General features: G+C 39.4%; 1 protein-coding gene and 1 pseudogene across 3 annotated transcripts in view; one reads left to right on the top strand and one right to left on the bottom strand.

Annotated features, from left to right (window-relative positions):
• The window catches only part of PRKN (parkin RBR E3 ubiquitin protein ligase), a 1,506,714-nt gene that overhangs the window by 978,693 nt on the left and 509,889 nt on the right, over positions 1-18,132 (top strand). The gene's annotated exons all lie outside the window — the stretch shown is intronic.
• Positions 7,679-8,150, bottom strand: LOC102468188 (uncharacterized protein C9orf85 homolog pseudogene; annotated as a pseudogene).

The following is an 18,132-nucleotide window of genomic DNA, read 5'->3' as shown; positions in this document are numbered from 1 at the left end:
GAATTTATCTGCCTAGACCCCTTCTGTTTTTCATTGCCATCCATCAGGGTGAGCCCCATGGGGAGCTGACACCTTTGAATTTCCATTTTGTATCACCTGGTTTATTTGCAACTGCCTAGGAAGCAAAACACCATGCCCAGTGGGCTGTGACATTTCATTCCAGCTTGGAAGTAGAGGAGAAGCTCCATGCTGAAAGGGCCTTGTGTGTGGGGCTGAGAGCCCGTAAACCCCACTCTAACTTAGATGATGTGAAATTTCTGAAGTTTGATAAGGACACCTCCTGCAGAGGCGGCCATTTCAGCAAGTAGCCCAATCCAGAGGTGTTTGGGAAATCTGGGACCAGAGAAGGTGCTTAGGCAGTTTGTGGGATTTGAGATAACACAATCTAAGAGGGGCAGGGTGATTTAAGAGAAAAGATACAAAAGTATTCATATTAATGACATAAAAATCACAACAGATAACAGATTTTCAACGCCAACAGATACTCTAAAAATCCACTTTTAGAAAAATAGTACAATATTTCATTAGTGTTATTTATTATTAGCTATATGTTCAATCATTATACTTCACTTAGTTTGTAAAGAGATTTTACCCAACATGATATATGCCACTCAGCAGGCGAGCTGAGACTACTATACATGACATCGCCAATAGGTGATGAGCCATATCTGTATAACACAAATGTCTTCTCCATATTTTCCCAAATTTCCCTTCCTGCACTCTTACCCTCTCCCACTCTCCTTCCACTTTGTCCCCAGTGTCCATAACAATTTTTTTCTTTTTTTTTCTTTTTTTTTCCATAACAATTTTTAATGCTTTTATGTCCTCTAGTCTTTCAGTCTACTGTATAGACAGTCGGTATATGTTAAGTGGAGACACAAAATGTCTCTCATAGCCTGACTTGCGTCACTCAGCAATACATCTTCCATATTCGTCCACTTTCTATCAAATGCCAGGGCCTTGTTGTTTTTTATGGCTGAATAGTATTCCATGGAGTATATGTGCCACACCGTTTCAATCTGTTTGTGGACCTTTGGGTTGGCTCCATGTCATAGCAATCGTGAATAATGCCGTAGTAAATATAGCTGTGCAAGGTGCTTTTCCTACTGAGCATTCTCCTGTCCTTTGGGTAGATACCCAGGAGTGGAATTGCAGGATTATGTGGCAGTTCTGTTTGAAGGTCCTTGAGGAACCTGCATGTTGCTCTCTACAGCGGCTGGACCAATTTACATTCCCACCAACAATGTATGAGAGTTCCCCTTTCACCACACCCCTGCCAGTGCTTACCAGCACTTGCCATTTTTTGTTTCGTTAATCTTCACCATTCTGACCTGGGGTAGGTGGTATCTCATTGTGGTTTGGATCTGCGTCTCCCTTACGATGAGGGATGTTGAGCATTTTTTCATATGCTTTTTGACTGTTTGCAGTCTTCCTTAGAGATTTGTTTATTCAGCTCATTTTCCCATCTTTTAACTGGGTTCATCATTTTCTTCCAGGTAAGCCGCTTGAGTTCCCCGTGTATTCTGGTTATAAATCCCTTACCTGAGGCATAGTTAACAAAAATTCTCTCCTATTCTAAAAAATCAATGGGGGCCAGCAGGTGTATGGTGGTTATGGCACAGGACTCTCACATGGATGCACAGTTTGAGTCCCAAACCTGGCTGCTTAAAAATTATGCTGGGCTCCTGCACATGTGTGTCTGAAATCCCGAGAAAAGAATGGAAGAGAAGGGATTGTGCTATGGCCATACTCCCTGGGGGCGGAGGGGGGTGCTACTCATTTTCCTTCTCACTCTCTCTCTCTCTGCCACTGGCAACTGTATACACACTGTGGCCAAAAACCACTCAGTGAAGTGACAGAACTCAATCGTGAATTTGTCTTTAATGTGCTCCTTCTATCGTCATATGACGAGATCAATGTGATCGTTGTCAGTGTTAGTATGGCATGTCAGATCAGCAAAAAATGTAAACCTTTTTCCAGTGTCACTCTGATTATTCTTCTTAAGTAATTAGCAAATAATGGAAGAGCCTGTTTATTGCTACATATAATTACTTATTGATGAATGTGGGGAAGTCAGGGTTTGGTTATTGGAATATAGTGCTTGTATCTCTAGGCGTTCTGGTGGACTGTGGCAATTGGTGTTCAGTTTCATCTGGAGTCTGGTACCACAGAGCGTGCCGCGGTGCATTAGATTGCGTAAAACTCGCAGCTTTGTAGTTGACGTACTCCTGCCGGTACTGCCACAGGTTTCTGCTTTTCAAGCATGGGTGTAATGGTAAATTTTATTTCCAGTGATTCCTAGTTAAAAAGAAAAGAAAAACTATACATGGTACATTTGTATCTAAGTCCCTTTTTCTGTCTCTTTCTGAAGAAGCTTTAAGGTTCTTCACTTGCACAGGAAAGTGTGCAAAAAGAGTCTCAAAGCATCGACCTCAGTGGCTCACAGAAAATCTGTCCCTACTGGGCTTGTATACCAGGAGACTATGTGCCGTGTATGCGCGTGTCAGTCATCGTGAACCGGGACTTACCTAATGTGGCTGTGAGAGAATACCCTAAGTGACAAAAGGATTGAGATTTTGGGATTATTTCCCATTTAAGCAAAGCTGTAATGGAAGCCAGAAGCTAGACTTTTGTTTTCCTTTACTGAAAATGGAAAGGAAAAAACAGTTTTCATCTTCTAGGATAACTTTAATACCACATATATCATATAGCTATGGAAGGTCTGGGATTTTTTTTTTTTCATTTGTTTGATTGCTTGGGTTCCTTCTGGTGTCTTCAGTGCACCTCCACCACCCACATACCCAAGCATTACCTTTAGGTAAAAATGCATAGAGTAATGAATTATTAGGCTGATCTATGAATGGATTAATTAATGGATTTCATGTAATTTTATGATTTCTATCAGCATACGGAGGTATTTCTGTTTATTTATAAAAATAAATATACATAGGGGCCAGCAGGTGCTTATTGGTGAAGGGCACTGAACTCCCTGTGGCCAACCATGGTTCGAGTACCAGACCTGGTGGCTTGCTTTCTCACTTCTGATCTCTCTCCCTGCCCTTCTCTGGTCAAATTAAAAATTAATTAATTAATTAAGTTAAATAAAATCATTCTTTAAAAAATACACATCATTAAATTTGAAAAAAAAAACAGATGAAAAATTTGGCAAAAGAACATTAGTTATAATTAGGTTAAATTACAGAGGGTAAAAAATCCATGATATAAAAGACTTAAATAAGACCTTTCTTGTAATTCTCATTTAAACAACATCCAGAGGCAAGTGTCCAGGGTTGGTAAGGTGGTTTCTTTATCATTATGGTAGTCTGAAACCCTCCTACGTTATTGTTCTTCCATGCGAAATATTTGTCTTTTATTTGTGGATTAATATGGATGCTTAACCTCCAGCTGTTGTATTTACATTCTATCAAATGAAAAAGACATGCACTTTTTGTTTAAAAACATCTCCTGGTAGCAAGCTGTCTTTTATTCTTTTTTTCCCCCACTTTTTCTATGTCCCACTGTTCAGTCATATCAAAAAACCTGAATATTAAGAGGTTGGAAAAACGTAGTCTTTATCCTGTATGACCATGTGTCCATTAAAAATTGGGCTGTTATTATTAAGAAAGACAGGAAGAATGAATATTATGGAAGAGTTCATGGTCTCAGTTCCAGGTATAAACAGGCCAATAGAAATGCACATAGCCAAACAGTTTTCAGAACAAACTAAATAGTAATGTTTAAAAACACATTAAGGGACCAGCAGTTAGTGTAATGGCTATGTCGCGGGACTCCCATGTAGTCGACCGCGGTTCATGTCCCGGACCCGGTGGCTTAAAAGTCATGCCAGGCGCATGTGCATGCGTGCCCAAGATCCCAGGAGGAGAATGGAAGAGAAGGGATTGCGGCATGGCCATCCCCCCTGGGGGGTGATTTCTCGCTTTCTGTCTCTATGTCTCTGTCTGTCTGGCGAGCACATGTGCCCTATAGCAAAATAACCTCTCCAAAAAAAAAAAAAAAAAATTAAGATATTACTCAAATGACAAAAAGAAAACATTTAGTCAAGGCTGTTGGGATACAGGTTCTTCCATGTGCTATTATTTGGGGTATGAAGTGGCAGGGATAGTCAGGAGGACAATTTGACAATGTCTGTGAAAATGAATATTTTATTCCTTTTTTCCTAAAATTTTACTTCCCTAAATGTTCGGAAAGGAAGAGTTCAGAAGGAGGTACACTTACTAAGCTGTTCAATGCACCATGATTTATACTAGTGAAAGTCTGGATAGAAATAAGTGTTCCTTATTTGGGGATGGGTTAAATCATTTTTTGGATGGTTGTAAAATCATAACCAGACATTAGTAAGAATAATGATTACATATAAAATTATAAAGATCTTCAAGATAGGGCCAGAAGGTGGCGTGGAGGTTAGAGTGCGGGATCCCACATGGCTGACTGCATGGTTCAAATATCAGACCCAGCAGCTCGAAAATCATGCCAGGCACATGTGCATGTGAGCACAAAAATCTCGAGGGGAAAAGGGACTGCAGCATGACTCTCCTCCCAGAGTGTGACTTCTTACTTTTCCTCTCTCTGGTGAGCACATGCACCTATACTAAAAACTAAAAACACACACACACTCCCAAGATAGACCACTGTGTGTAGCATAATCCCACTTACACTTTTTATTCCACTTGTATCTTTTTTGTAGAATTATTTAATTTTATCTATTAACTCATTCATTTTAATTCGACCAGATACACACACACACACAGAAAGACAGAAGGAAAGTGAGAAAGAAAGCCACCAGGTCAGGACTCAAACCATGGTCAGCCATGTGGGAGTGTCCAGCACCTTAACCACAATGTCACCTGCTGGTCCCCTCCACTTATGTCACCTGCTGGCCCCCTCCACTTATAGTTTTTAAACTTACATATTTAAATACATTCTATAATCCAGATTGATAATCAGTGGGTATGCTGGTAGAGTACATAAAAGGATGACTAGATTCTTGGAGTTTTGGTAATTAGAGACTTTTACTTTTTGCTTTATTTAATCCTTCATTATATACATTTCATTTAAAAATTTTTAAATCTTAATTATGATTTCTTGTTACATGAAATCAATGTATATCTTTGTGGGCTGCAGAGTATTTTTAAGGCATGTGTACAGTGTACAATAATCAAATGAAGGATATGTCTTTATTCATCTTCAGCAACATAGCCATTACACTAACTGCTGGCCCTCTCTATTATTATTTTTTTAAATCTGTATTAACTTGCTGCATCTTTTACTCTGCTGTGGTTTATAGGTCATAGCCGCTTTCCCTTATTTACATGCATTCTCATGTCTGCTCTACATTTTCTAAAGCACCTCCTCCTCACCCCAACCCCCAAGCCTGCCCTGGTATCTGCCGTTACTATCTCGATGTCTATACTTTGAGTCCTTTAGTTCCCACCATGGAGGGTAGACATCAGTATAGGCGAAGTGGGGACGTGAGGTATGTGTCTTTCATAGTCCAGCTTATTTTACTTACAATGACATCTTCTAGGTTCATCCTCTTTATGTCAAATGACAGGACTCACTGTCCCTTATGGTTGAATAGCATTCCATTGTGTGAGTGTGCCAGTATTTCCTCAATTAGCTCATCAGTAGTTGGGCACTTAGGTTGACTCAGCAGCTAAGTGTGGAGAATGTGCAAATGTCTCTCCAACTGAGTGATTTCCTATTCTTTTGGGCATATACTCTTTGTTATTTACATCTCTACAAGAACTTTCTTCTTAGAATTTTTAAAAATTAAAATATATCCTTTTTATACCCACTATCATTTATCATTATTAATATTTTACATTTTTTGTTCATAAGTATTTTTCCTGTACGAGCACATGTGTACTCGCGTGTCTGTGCGTTGCTATGTTGGCAAGATAGAATTACATTGCATACAGTTTGTATTCTATTTTAATTTTATTACATAACATCATATTGGGAGCATTTTCCCAAGGTGTTTACATTTCAAAACTTTATTTTAATATTGCATTGATATAAATACTATATTGTATTTAACCTTTTCCAAATCTTGGAAATTTAAATTGCTTGCAATTTAAAAAGTTAGTTTAAAATAATGATTTAAATTATTCATAGATAATATTGTGTTTTAAAAATAATTATTTATTTAATTTTATTTGTTATTCTTATTTTTAATTTGACTAGAGAGAGACAGAGAGAAAGGGAAGTGAGAAAGCAAGCCACCAGGTCCAGGACTCAAACCAAAATCGACAATGTGGGACTCCAATGCCTCAACCACCATGCCACCTGCCAGTCCCCCAAATAATAATTTCTGTATTTATATTTATAATCTTCAAATTTAAAATTATAAAATACTTAAGATAAGTACTTTTGAGATTGTTTATAAATATATAGATTTTTTTAAAATTATTCGTAATGAACATCTTTATGTATCATCTTTGCCCATATCTCTGATTATTGTAACAGAAGAAGTTATTAGAAGTAGAATTATGAGATGGGGCCAGCAGATAGTGTGGTGGTTGAGGCACTGGACTCCCTCATGGCTGACCATGGTTCGAGTCCTGGGCGTGGTGACTTGCTTTCTCTCTCTCTCTCTCTCTCTCTCGCTTACTCGCTCGCTCTCACTTTGTCTCTCTCTGGTCAAATTAAAATAAGGACATAAATAAAGTTAAATAAAATTATTCTTTAAAATAAAATAAGTAGAGTTATGGAGATCAGCAGATGGCACAACAGTTACATCACTGGACTTCCGTGTAGTCAACCACAGTTCAAGTCCAGACCTGGTGGCTTGAAACTCACCCTGGGCACACATGCATGCGTGCCTAAAGTCCTGAGAGGAGAGTGGAGGAGAAGGGATTGTGGATTGGCAATCCCCTCTGGAGGGGGTGATTTCTCACTTTCTGTCTCTCTGTCTTCTCCCTGTCTCTCCAGCAAGCGCACATGCCCTATAGCAAAATCTCTCTCTTAAAAAAAAAAAAAAAAAAAGATGGAGTTTTGTTGAAAGCTATGAACTTTTTAAAGTTCTTAATACAAAATATTTTATCATTTGTTTTTCAGAGTTTTGCTACTTTATACTCCCATTAGCAATGTATAAGTGAAACCATCTTACCCAAACTAACCATCATTGAATTTTTTTATCTTTAGAAAGCTTGTGGATTTGATGGACAAAATAGTATTTTATTATTAAATAAGCTTAAATTACATTCGATAGTGAGGTTCAAACATTTCAGGTATTTTAAAGGACTGAATTAGTTTATATCATTGTTCTATTTTCTGTGGCTCTTTAATAGCAGATATTTCTGAGGCATAAGGAACTTTCTTATATTGAGGGTAATTTTCCATTTTATTTTTTGCTAGTATTTCCTCTGGTTTTAATTTTGCAGTTAATTAGTTTCTGTTTTGGATGTGAAGAATCTCTTACAATTTTTTATAAATCATTTATTTTTTTATTTGAAAAATATTTTCTGAACCATTTATATATATATCGTACCCTGCTGGTTGATTGAATTTCAATTGTGAATAAAATAAATATATCTATGTTTTCTTTGAAATTCATTTTAAAGTATATATGCTTTAATCTCAGGCAGGTAGACTTTGAGTATAGGTCTAATGCATTCTTTTTTTAAATTTTCTCAAACCGACTTTTATTATATTTGTATTAATCCACTTGATTGCCATCTTCTGTGTCATCTAGAGCAATATCAAACTGTAAATCATCATCACTTTCTTCATTTCTTTTGCAACTTCTTCTCCAGTTGGGACTTAGATTATTTTCAGTATTTTCTGTCTTTTCTGGTTCATTACTAATTGGAATAACAATTTCTTCTTTCTTTCCATTTTACACAAACTTCAAGTTCACAGGCACATGGTCTCCACATTATATGGTAAGAGTCCTTCACTGTCTTCTGTAAGCACTTAACACATTTTTTAGGTTTTGATAATGGTTTGTATTTACTGTATTTTACACACCATTCAAGAACTTCTTTACAGCACTGACATACTACATCATAGAGTTTTGCATTAATTTTCTTGGTATGAACATTCTTACCAAACTTGTCATATTTGAAGCGAAACGTATTCTGGTGCTTCTGAGGCCTGGAACAAGCCACGTTGCCTTTCTGGGAGCTCATCGCTGAAATCACAACCACCTCACGTGGTGTTCAGGGAGAAAGATGCAGGATAGAAGGTGCATTCTTAGTATTCATGCTGTCCTAATACCCTCAGTGTGGAGTTGAATTCCTGTCATTATAAGCTGTGTATGTATTTTTATAACATTTATTTAATTTGGAAGTCCTATCACAAGTAATATTTACAGAGATACAGTGAGTATGAGTTTAACGTTAATGAGATACATCTTTGTCTTACTGTCACTTCAATACATCTTATTTGCTAGCATATTTAAGTGGTAGTATGTCTGCATTCCTATGCCTTATTTATCCCCTTTATTTTTCATGGTATTAATGGACAATTTCTCTATGAGAAATGACATCTTCATTTATAATACTGCTTATAGGGCACTAAGGTTTGGATTACACTGATGATATGTGAGTGATATGTACACTTTCAAGAACATAACCCCAGTGCATTGAGAGGGATTTAGAGACTCCAGTGCTGTTAACCGAATGTCTCCCGGCCTTCCAGTGTGAGGTGGCTTGCACTCTAGCTTTGACTGGCTCCTCATCCCCACCTGGGCAATGGCAGGGCCTCACCTACTCCATCTTACCCAGCATCCTACACCTTCTCCCGTTAGCAACTCCACAAAGCAAGGAAAGAAATATACTTGCGTTCCAAGCCCTGCTTCTGGAGGTTTCCGCTTTCTAGTTATTTGAGGAAAGTATCACACCATTGCTCCTGTCTAACTGCCATCTGTGAAAGTCATTGTCCATGCCGTTGGCTAACTTTTCTGCTTGCTAATTTTGCTTAAAAGTGTAGATAGTATGTCCAGTCTTCCCTATTTGGTTTTGAACTTCTGTCGATAGGACCACAGTGCAGACTTTTCTGCCTGAGGCCTTGAGAGGAACTTCTCTATCAAAAAATGGCCCTTGTGCTTCCATTTGTACCCCTTCTTGTGGTGACTCGAATCCCCCACAACTACCTGCTTCCTCCTCCTCCTGCTGGATCTTTTGGTAGTTAGGTTCTCCTCTGCCTGACCGTCTGTACTCCGCGTGCAGTCAAAATCACAGGAGCACTCGGGGTCGTCATTGAAGCGTGGCCCGCCATTGTCAGTGCGGTCTCTGTGTCCAGGGCTTCCTCTCTGATAACTAATAACCAGGGGGTTATTATTATACTTTCCTTACCCTACATCATCAGGCCCTTCCATGGGCCCCCTAGAACAGAGGGAATGAATTACTCTAAATCCTTGTTTCTGTTTTATGACAGCTTTCAGGGCCAAGCAATTTTTGAAGGAAATTAAAGATGAGATTTCTTACTCTGTAGAAGGGTTAGGTTGTTGAGGAAATCATGACGTGTTTTTCTATGCAAAAATGCATCATGACTTTTTAGACAACCCAATAGCATTGTCATTTGTGAACATGTGGGGCCTTATGTTTAAACTTCCTTACTTTTATTATAATTTAGCCTATATAAACCAAAACAAAAAAGTCAACACAAATTTTATATGCTCTGAAAAGGATTGATATGGCCAGAACTTTGGGGTTTTATAGACAGTTTCCCATTTTTTAAAGAAGAGGGAGCAATGTAGGATTGCAATGCTTTATTTTACCAGACAAGAATATTTAAAAGCACATTCATGAAAGCTTCTTTTCTTCAATATCATTTAACGAAAGGAAGGCATTAAACATAAGGAGTAGGACCTGCATGTTTTCAAAACAGGACTTTCTTTTCACTGGGAAAGCTGTCTTTGTTACTAGTCACTGGAGAGAGCCACACAGCAGGGCTAAACTCCTGGGGTCTGGACCTGGGAGCACACGTTGCCTTTACTCTCCCAACGGAAGGGTCCACCTCTCAGCTCTGCAGTGAGATGCACAATCTCGTCTGTTTAGAGCCTCTGAAAACGGAATTGGGATTGATGCCCTAGATTTATCAGAAGTCAGTGAATATATAATGTGCATTGATTTTCTTTCTTCCTATGATTTCTTTTCAGAAGTGATAGTGATGGGGGGCATCAGGAATTTTTAATGTGGTTCCAGATTAATTCCTTTTCAATTCACTGGGAGCATATTTCAAAGATGGAATTGATCAAATCCTATGACCCAGTGTCCTGGGCAAATCAAAGCAGGAATTACAATAACAAAGCAGAACAAAAACGTTATATGTGAGTGTGTGTTCACGTGCACATGCACATGGTGCATACATGCGTGTGTATGAAAAGAAAGCCCAAAGCTAACACTGTGTTTCTTCAGCTTTCTCTTGCAGAGAGAGCTGACCCACATGCCCATCTGGAAGGACAGAATCAAGGCTTATATCAAATGACCATGGCCCCGTTCACTTTGTGAAATGCCCTGTTCCGTTGGGAGCATCAGAGATAGATAGAGCATGCTTTCAAACAAACCATTGCTCAGTACCAACAATGAAGTGAAGCAGACACCATGTATGGGCAAATTCTTCCTCTTGCCGCCCTCTAACCAGATCACGAGAACATAGCCATGTATGAAAAATCTTTTGTTAAAGAAGTCATTATATCCTTAATTCTTTTTTCTATTCATTAAGTTTTTCATTGAGATTTAATTGGCATATAAAAATCTACATGTTGAAAGCATGCAGTTAGATTCATCATGACACCGGCATACACCCACAACATAGTTTATCACTACAGTCACTGAACAGCTCCATCAGAAGTTTCCTCGGCTCCTTCCCTCCCTCCTCCTATCGCCTTCCATCCCCTCAAAACCGCGGATGTGCTTTCTGTCACCACACATTAGTTTATTTTTAGAATTCTTGAAACATAGGCTAATATGATATATATATTCTTTTCCTGCTTGTCTTTTTTACTTAGCGTTCTTACTTTCAGATTCACCCCTGTTAGATGTGTCAGTGTTTCTTCCTGTCACTGCTGAGCAGGACCCAGTGCATGGATCTACCACAGTTGGTCTCTCCACCAGCCAGCTGAGGGATACTCGGGCTGCCTCCAGTCTGAGGCTGCTACAAATAAAGCTGCAGGGGACATTCATGCACAAGTTTCTCTGTGAACATAGGCTTTCCTCCCCATTAGCTAGAAACTCAGGTGAGGAATGACTGGACCCTAGGTTAGGTATGTCCATCTCTTTAAGAATTTTATGTCCACACCAGCACTTCCATTTGAGGGAAGTGCCCATGGCTTTCTCTGGCATTCTCTGGCTGTGCAGCTTGCTCCTCTTTCTTCAGACCTATAGCCCCAACTGCCGTGTCCTCACCAGGTGCACAGCTCTGTCCTTCCTGGCCTTCGCCCAGCTACTGGGCTTCCCCTGGGTTTTTCCTTTCTGAGCGAGGTCCTGGAAACTCTCTAAAGTCAGTAAGCATGGGTGGTCAGAGGCTGCTTGTTTCCTGCCTCTCGAGGACCTTTCCCTTCATTACTGGACTTTCTCTGCTTAAAAACCATTGCTTCGTATATTTTGAACAGATTAGTAGGTTGTTTTGTCTATAACTCTATCTTGACCAGACATGAACTCTGATATGGGAGTTTTGAAAGTTAATTGAATAATTCAATATTAGAAGCTGATAAGATTCAATATTAGAAGCTGATAAATTAACCTCCAGGGGAAAAAAAAAAATATATATATATATGCCATCTGTTAGATAACCTGTGATTGGGGCCAGCAGGTGGCATAGTGGTTAAGGAGCTTGACTCCCTCATGGTCAGCTGCAAAATTCAAGTCTCAGACCCAGCAGCTTGAAAATCACTCCGGGCGCGTGTGTGTGTGCACGCTCAAAATCCTGAGAGGAGAATGGAGAAAAAGGCATTGTTTGGCCGTCCCCTGTGGGGAGTGATTTTTCATTTTCTATCTCTCTGTCTCTCTCTATCCCTCTGATGAGCATGCTTGCCCTATAGCAAAAATCTCTCAAAATTAATTAATTAAATAACCTGTGATCATCCATAAAATAACAATAACTTTTCTTTGTATAGGAGAGTCAACCGAACATTTTAGGATAGTTCTTTGAATTCCAAGTCGAATACTTCTTGCTTCATATAGCGTGGTGAAAAGTGTGGAGCTTTATTTGTTTTACACTGATGAATATTGGTTTTGAAAAAGTCGGCATGACTGTTCTAGAATCATATGAAACTGAGCTGCCACTGACATCTTGTGCAGGACGTGTACTGCACACGCAGGCCTGGCTGCAGCAGACAGGCCGAAATGCAGCCCACGCCCTGTTCACTAAGCTTAGTGCCTTGGAATGTGGCAGCATCCACTTAAATGTAATTTTTCTCATTGTTACAGAAGTACCTCATTGACCCCTGCATGAATAGGGGTCTGAGCAGGAAGCATTGGGTATGGATAATTGCAGATGCTTTCCTGATGAGATGTATTTACAGAGGTGTGAGTGGGGAGTGGGGAGCCCAGAGCTGTGATTCCCATCACCAGTGGAGGCTGGTGCAGTAAAGGTAATGAACATGGCTAAGGCTCTGTGAGGTGTGGCCGAGAAGAGGATGCCCCGCAGGGTCTAGCCTTCTGATTGACCGAGCCACTGTCAGTGAATGTGACCCAGCCCTGCCGGTAGCTGGCAGCCAGAAAGCAAGGGAGCCTGGCCGAGCTACTTCCTGGGACCCAGAGCAAGCCTGGTAGGGGAGCACCACTGTTGTGACGTGGCGTGGGGATCCAGGTTGTAGGGTAAAGAGAAAACATCCACAAGTCTTCAGATGTTCTTGCTGCACAGATACCTTGCGCATTACTGAGGTCGGAGCGCTCTTTTGCTTTCTCTTGGTGAAAGAGGTAGAAGAGAGGGACACCCATCTGCCCCGAGTACCATTTGAGAGCCAGACAGCAAGGAGTGCCTCATGATTTTCAGTCGCCTCCCCACGGACCAGTGAAGCTGCAGCTGTCATCTCCTGTGATGGACGGGTGACTGAGAGTTGAGGTCGGCCAAGGGAGCCGAGCATGCCCAGGCACACCTGGGTTCCAAACCAGGGCAGTGAGAAGCCTGGGTCTTTTCCACTGAGTTCCCTCCTGAAAGCTAAGCATCTTTGAGGAAATAAGACATCATATAAAACTGTCTCCACGTGATTAAAACAGACCCATTGAGGTGGAGCATGTGGTCTTCCAAGTCTCTAGTGGGCATCCACCTGCCTCTGTACCTGACTGGTCTTCTGATAAACAGGAGGAACTGTCATTTCCTGCCTAAAACCTCCCTGGCTCTGTGTTTTACTTCGTCATGGTCTAATTCTTCAAGTATTTTTGACAATTATAAAGGATGCTGTTATGATCATGGGTAAAGGCCTTTGTGTATACATAGTTTTAGTCTGGCTTGGGAGGAGACATAAGGGTAGAATTGCTGGGCTGCGTGTTACCATAGCGTCAACTTTTTAAGAAACTGTCAAACTATTTTAAAGTAGCCGTACCATTTCAAATCCCCACAATACTGAGGAATTTAGTTACTCCACATTGTTGTCAACACTTGAAATTATTGAGTGTATTAGATGGAAACATTTTATTAAGTGTATGGCAATATCGCATTTTGTTTTAACTTGGGTTTCTCTAATGTGTAATGAGAAATGTAATCATTTAATGATAGTCATCATCTATTTATGTGTATGTTTGCCCTTCAGCCATCTTCTTACTGTAGTGTTTCTTCAAATATGTTGTCCATTCTCTGGTGGGTTTGTTTTCCTAATACTGAGTTGTATTCCTTTTTTATATATGTTCTCGTTTAAACCCTTTAACAAATAGGTGGCTTGAACATCTTTTCTGCCAATCTGTGGCTTACCTATTCAATCTCAATGGTGCCTTTTGACAACATTTTAATTTTAATTTTGATAGAGTTCAATTTATCAGGTTTTTTTTTTTTACTTTTATTATGTGTATGTATTTATCTTTTCTAAAAATCTTTGTTTCACCCAAGGTCACAGAAAAAGATTCTTTTACTTTCTTTCTAGGAAGTCTTACCCTGCTGTGCTTTCATTTGTATCTTTGGTCTATTTTTTGCTGTCTCGTTATTTGTGGGGGAGTAAAGGACAGTTACTGTCATTCTGTGCTTGTCCTGCTGCCCCAGCACCAGGTATTGAATGATCAGTCTTTTGCTGCTGAAGTACTTCTGACACTTTTGCTTGACAAGATTCTTCCAGTGATCTCCTTACCTCCGCCAATACCACTCTGGCCTGATGACTGTAACTCATTACAATACGTCACACTTTCTTTCATTTTGCTGGGTTCATTTTAACAATTATCTGGAACTGTTTTTAAAATCCTGGTAAAACTTTCTCTCTATCCATAGATTGGCTTTATAGTTAGTTGGATTGTGGGCTAGAACATAGTAAATCCTGAAGTTAGAAAGTTTAAGGTTTCCAATTCTGTTTTATATTTTGATTGCCATAGGGTGTGTGTACTTGCCGGAGAGAGACAGAAGAAGGGAGGGGAGGAGGAAGAAGGCACTCTGCAATGGGACATGGTGACACCACTGTCCCTTCTCCTCCATTGCTCTATCCCCGTGCGGTTGGGCTTGCACATGTGTACATGTGCCTGGCATGTTTTCATGTCAGCAGGGCCAAGATGCAAACCATGGTTGGCCATCTGAAATGTGGTTCCTTAATCATTAGTCTATGGGGCTGGTCCTCCAAATTTGCCTTATCTTTCAGAATTGCTTTTGCTAATATAGATCACTTTATTTCTATATAAATTTTTAAATTAATTTCATCTATTTCTACAAGACTTTCTGATATTTCTCTTTTTTTGGGAGAAGTTTTGTTATAGGGCACATGCGCTCGTCATACAGACAGAGAGACAGAGAGACAGAAAGCGAGAAATCACCCCCCAGGGGATGGCCATGCTGCAATCCCTTCTCCTCCTTTCTCCTCTCGGGATCTTGGGCACGCACGCAAACGCACCTGGCATGAGTTTAAGCCACCGGGTCCAGGACTCAAATCGTTGTTGACGATGTGAGTCCAGCGACATAACCATTATGCCAACTGTTGGTCCCGACTTTCTGATATTTCTAAAGAGATTGTTTTAAATCTATAAATCAGTTTGGGGGAAATCTTCGTTTTAACAGGTTCTATTTTCTTTTCCTCAGTACCCTTTCTGCCTCTTCCCGATCACGCAAACTACCATCACACCTTCAAGACAGTTCAAATATTCCTCCTGTTGGAACTCTTTCTTAAATGCCCTAGATAAACCTAGACCCTGACATTATTGCATTCATGTCTGTAGATATATGATATTGGATTAGAATTTGAACCTTAAGAATAATGACTACAGTCTGGGGGACACAGATAAGGCTTATTATCTGTTGACGAGGATGTGTATAGTGATCTCAACTGGGCTGAACTGAGGTGTATATCATGCTGGGTAAAGTCTCTTTACAATCTAAATGATGTATAGTGATTTAATGTATGAATAATATATATATATATATATAATGACTACATTTTAGCTTTTGATTGTCCAATGCCTAGTATACAGTATATATCATATGCTGGAGTCGGGAACTCCAAGATCAAGGTTTCAGGATAGGCTGGTTTCCTCTGAGCCACTCTCCTCATCATGTGGGTGATCTTCTCCCTGTGTCCTCACATGGCCACCCCTCTATGTATGAATGTGACCTCATCTCCTGTCATGGAACATTAAAAACACTACACAGTGGGGCATGGTCACGCTATAATTCCCTTTCCTCCATTTGTTTGTCCTATTAGGGTTTGGGGTGCACACGCACACACGCATACACACGTGGCTAGCAACACCAGGTCCAGGATTCAAACCATGCTTGGCCGTGTGGAATCTGGCCTCCTGAATCCCTAGGCTATAGGGCTAGTCCTCCAACTCCACTTTATTTTTCAGAGTTCTTCTGGCTAATGTAGATCACTTTATTTCTATTTTAAATTTTTTAAATTAGGTTTCTCTATTTCTATAAAATACTCTGAAATTACTAAAGGGATTGACATCAGACATATTGAGTTAGGGCCCACCCATCAAACCTCTTTTAAGCTTAATCACCTCTTTAGAGGCCCTGTCTTCGTGTTCGGTTACATTCTGAGGTACAAGAGATTAGAGCTTGAATTTTAACCTATAATAAATAGCTCAACCTATAGCAATACGCATGTGTGAGTAGACACATACATTATATAAACTTTGCTTTATTAAACATATTTTGTGCTTATTAAACATATTTTTGAAGCCCATTACTAAACACTAGTTTTAAGCTTCCTAAAGGATTCACATTTCACATTACTTCAAAATAGAAACAGATTCACTTTTGATACACTATTTCATAATCTGCAACTAATTTAACATACTGGAACATAGAAACCTGAGTGTTGCCCTTGCTCCATCCATGTTCACGTTCCCACATTCTACTGATTTCATCTTCTATGTTGTCTGTGTTTTTACTGTGAAAAGGCACCCAACTGTATTCACCAAGGAAAGATTTATAAAATATATTGTCAACACAGAAAATTGCAAATGTATCCTCAATATAGAATAACTTGTGTTTTCAGTTTTCAGAACATGAGTAAGGTCACTGTTATCTGTTAAATAATGTTAAATAAAAAAAGTAGATCATTCCAATAAGCAGAAACTTTACTAATCAGGACAAGCTGCCACAAAGCAGCTAGGCTGACTGATCTGTTTTTTGTTACTCTATTTCCAGACCACAGATGGAACCAGTAATTCTACTATCCAATTCCTTCCTAAAGTTTGATGTGTATATTTTAATCTGAGCTCTTGTGCTTTGGAGTCATTGTCTCCATAAACATAAATCCAAAGCCCATCTCAGAACCTTTCCTCACAGTTACTTACCTGGTCATTCCGTGGACTGCCCTTCTGCAGGATTTGGGAATTCTCAGCATCTTTTCCTTTTCCTTCTTGGAGGATTGCTGCAAAACTAAAAAAAAAAAACAAAAAAAAAAAAAAAGTCTATAAAGTCCTTTTAACTTTCTAAGCTACAAGAATATTATTTTTATGACAACTTTTTGATGCCCTTCCCCAAAAACAGATAACATGGTTTAAAAATTGGGCAATATATTTTATTTGTTTCTTCTGTTCATCTATTGGGTTTTTGGGAAAGTCATGATTTATTTTCCTATATTTATCTATGCAAAAAGTGTGTCATGACTTTCCTGATGACCCAATATTTTTGTATAACTTCCTTTTTAGGTTTTTGCTATAGGGCACATGCACTCACCAGAGAAAGACAAAGAGAGGGAAAGTGAGAAATCACTCCCCCCAAGGGGAGATGACAATACCTCAATTCTTTCTCCTCCATTCTCCCATTCTCTTGGAATTTTGGGCATGTACGCACACTCACCTGCTGTTATTTCCAAGCCACTGGGTCTAGGGCTTGAACCACAGTTGGCCATGTGGAAGTCTAGCACCTTAACTACCATGCCACCTGCTGGCTTGGCATTTAGTAGAATTTTAAAATACATTTTAATCTCTTTTTAACTTTTATTCAGAAATAAGTTCAAATTTACACATAAAAGGTGCAAAGATAATAGTAAGAATGACTTTCTACCAACTATCACCATTCACCCATTGCTAACATTTTGCCCTATTTGCTTTCATTGTCTCTCTCAACACACACCCTCAGATACACACACACACTTTATGTATTTATTATAATTTTCTGAACTATTTAGGGGAGAGTTGCATGCATCATGGCCCTTTATTGATACATACTTTAAGACTGAATTAAGTAACATATTCTCTCATATTATGACAACATAGTTATTTGCTTATGCAAATTCAACATGGATATTTTGCTTTATCTAAGCTACCAGATATTTTCTAATTTTGTCCAATTTTGTTCATTGGCTCAATGATTTCTTTGTTTTCTTTTTTAGAGAGATTTTTGCTATCTGGTGCATGCACTCACTGGAGAGACAGAGAGACAGAAAGCAAGAAATCACCCCTCCATGGGGTGACCACAACCCACAACACAATCTCCTCTTGGGATTTTGGGTGCACGCACACACACACACACACACACACACACACACACACACACACCTGCTGTGAGAGTTAAGCTCCA

The sequence above is a fragment of the Tupaia chinensis genome, unplaced genomic scaffold (assembly GCF_000334495.1).
Source record: "Tupaia chinensis unplaced genomic scaffold, TupChi_1.0 Scaffold000346_1, whole genome shotgun sequence".
Classification (NCBI taxonomy): Eukaryota; Metazoa; Chordata; class Mammalia; order Scandentia; family Tupaiidae; genus Tupaia; species Tupaia belangeri.
The sequence above is the reverse complement of the archived record's forward strand: the minus strand, read 5'-3'. Positions and strand labels throughout refer to the sequence as shown.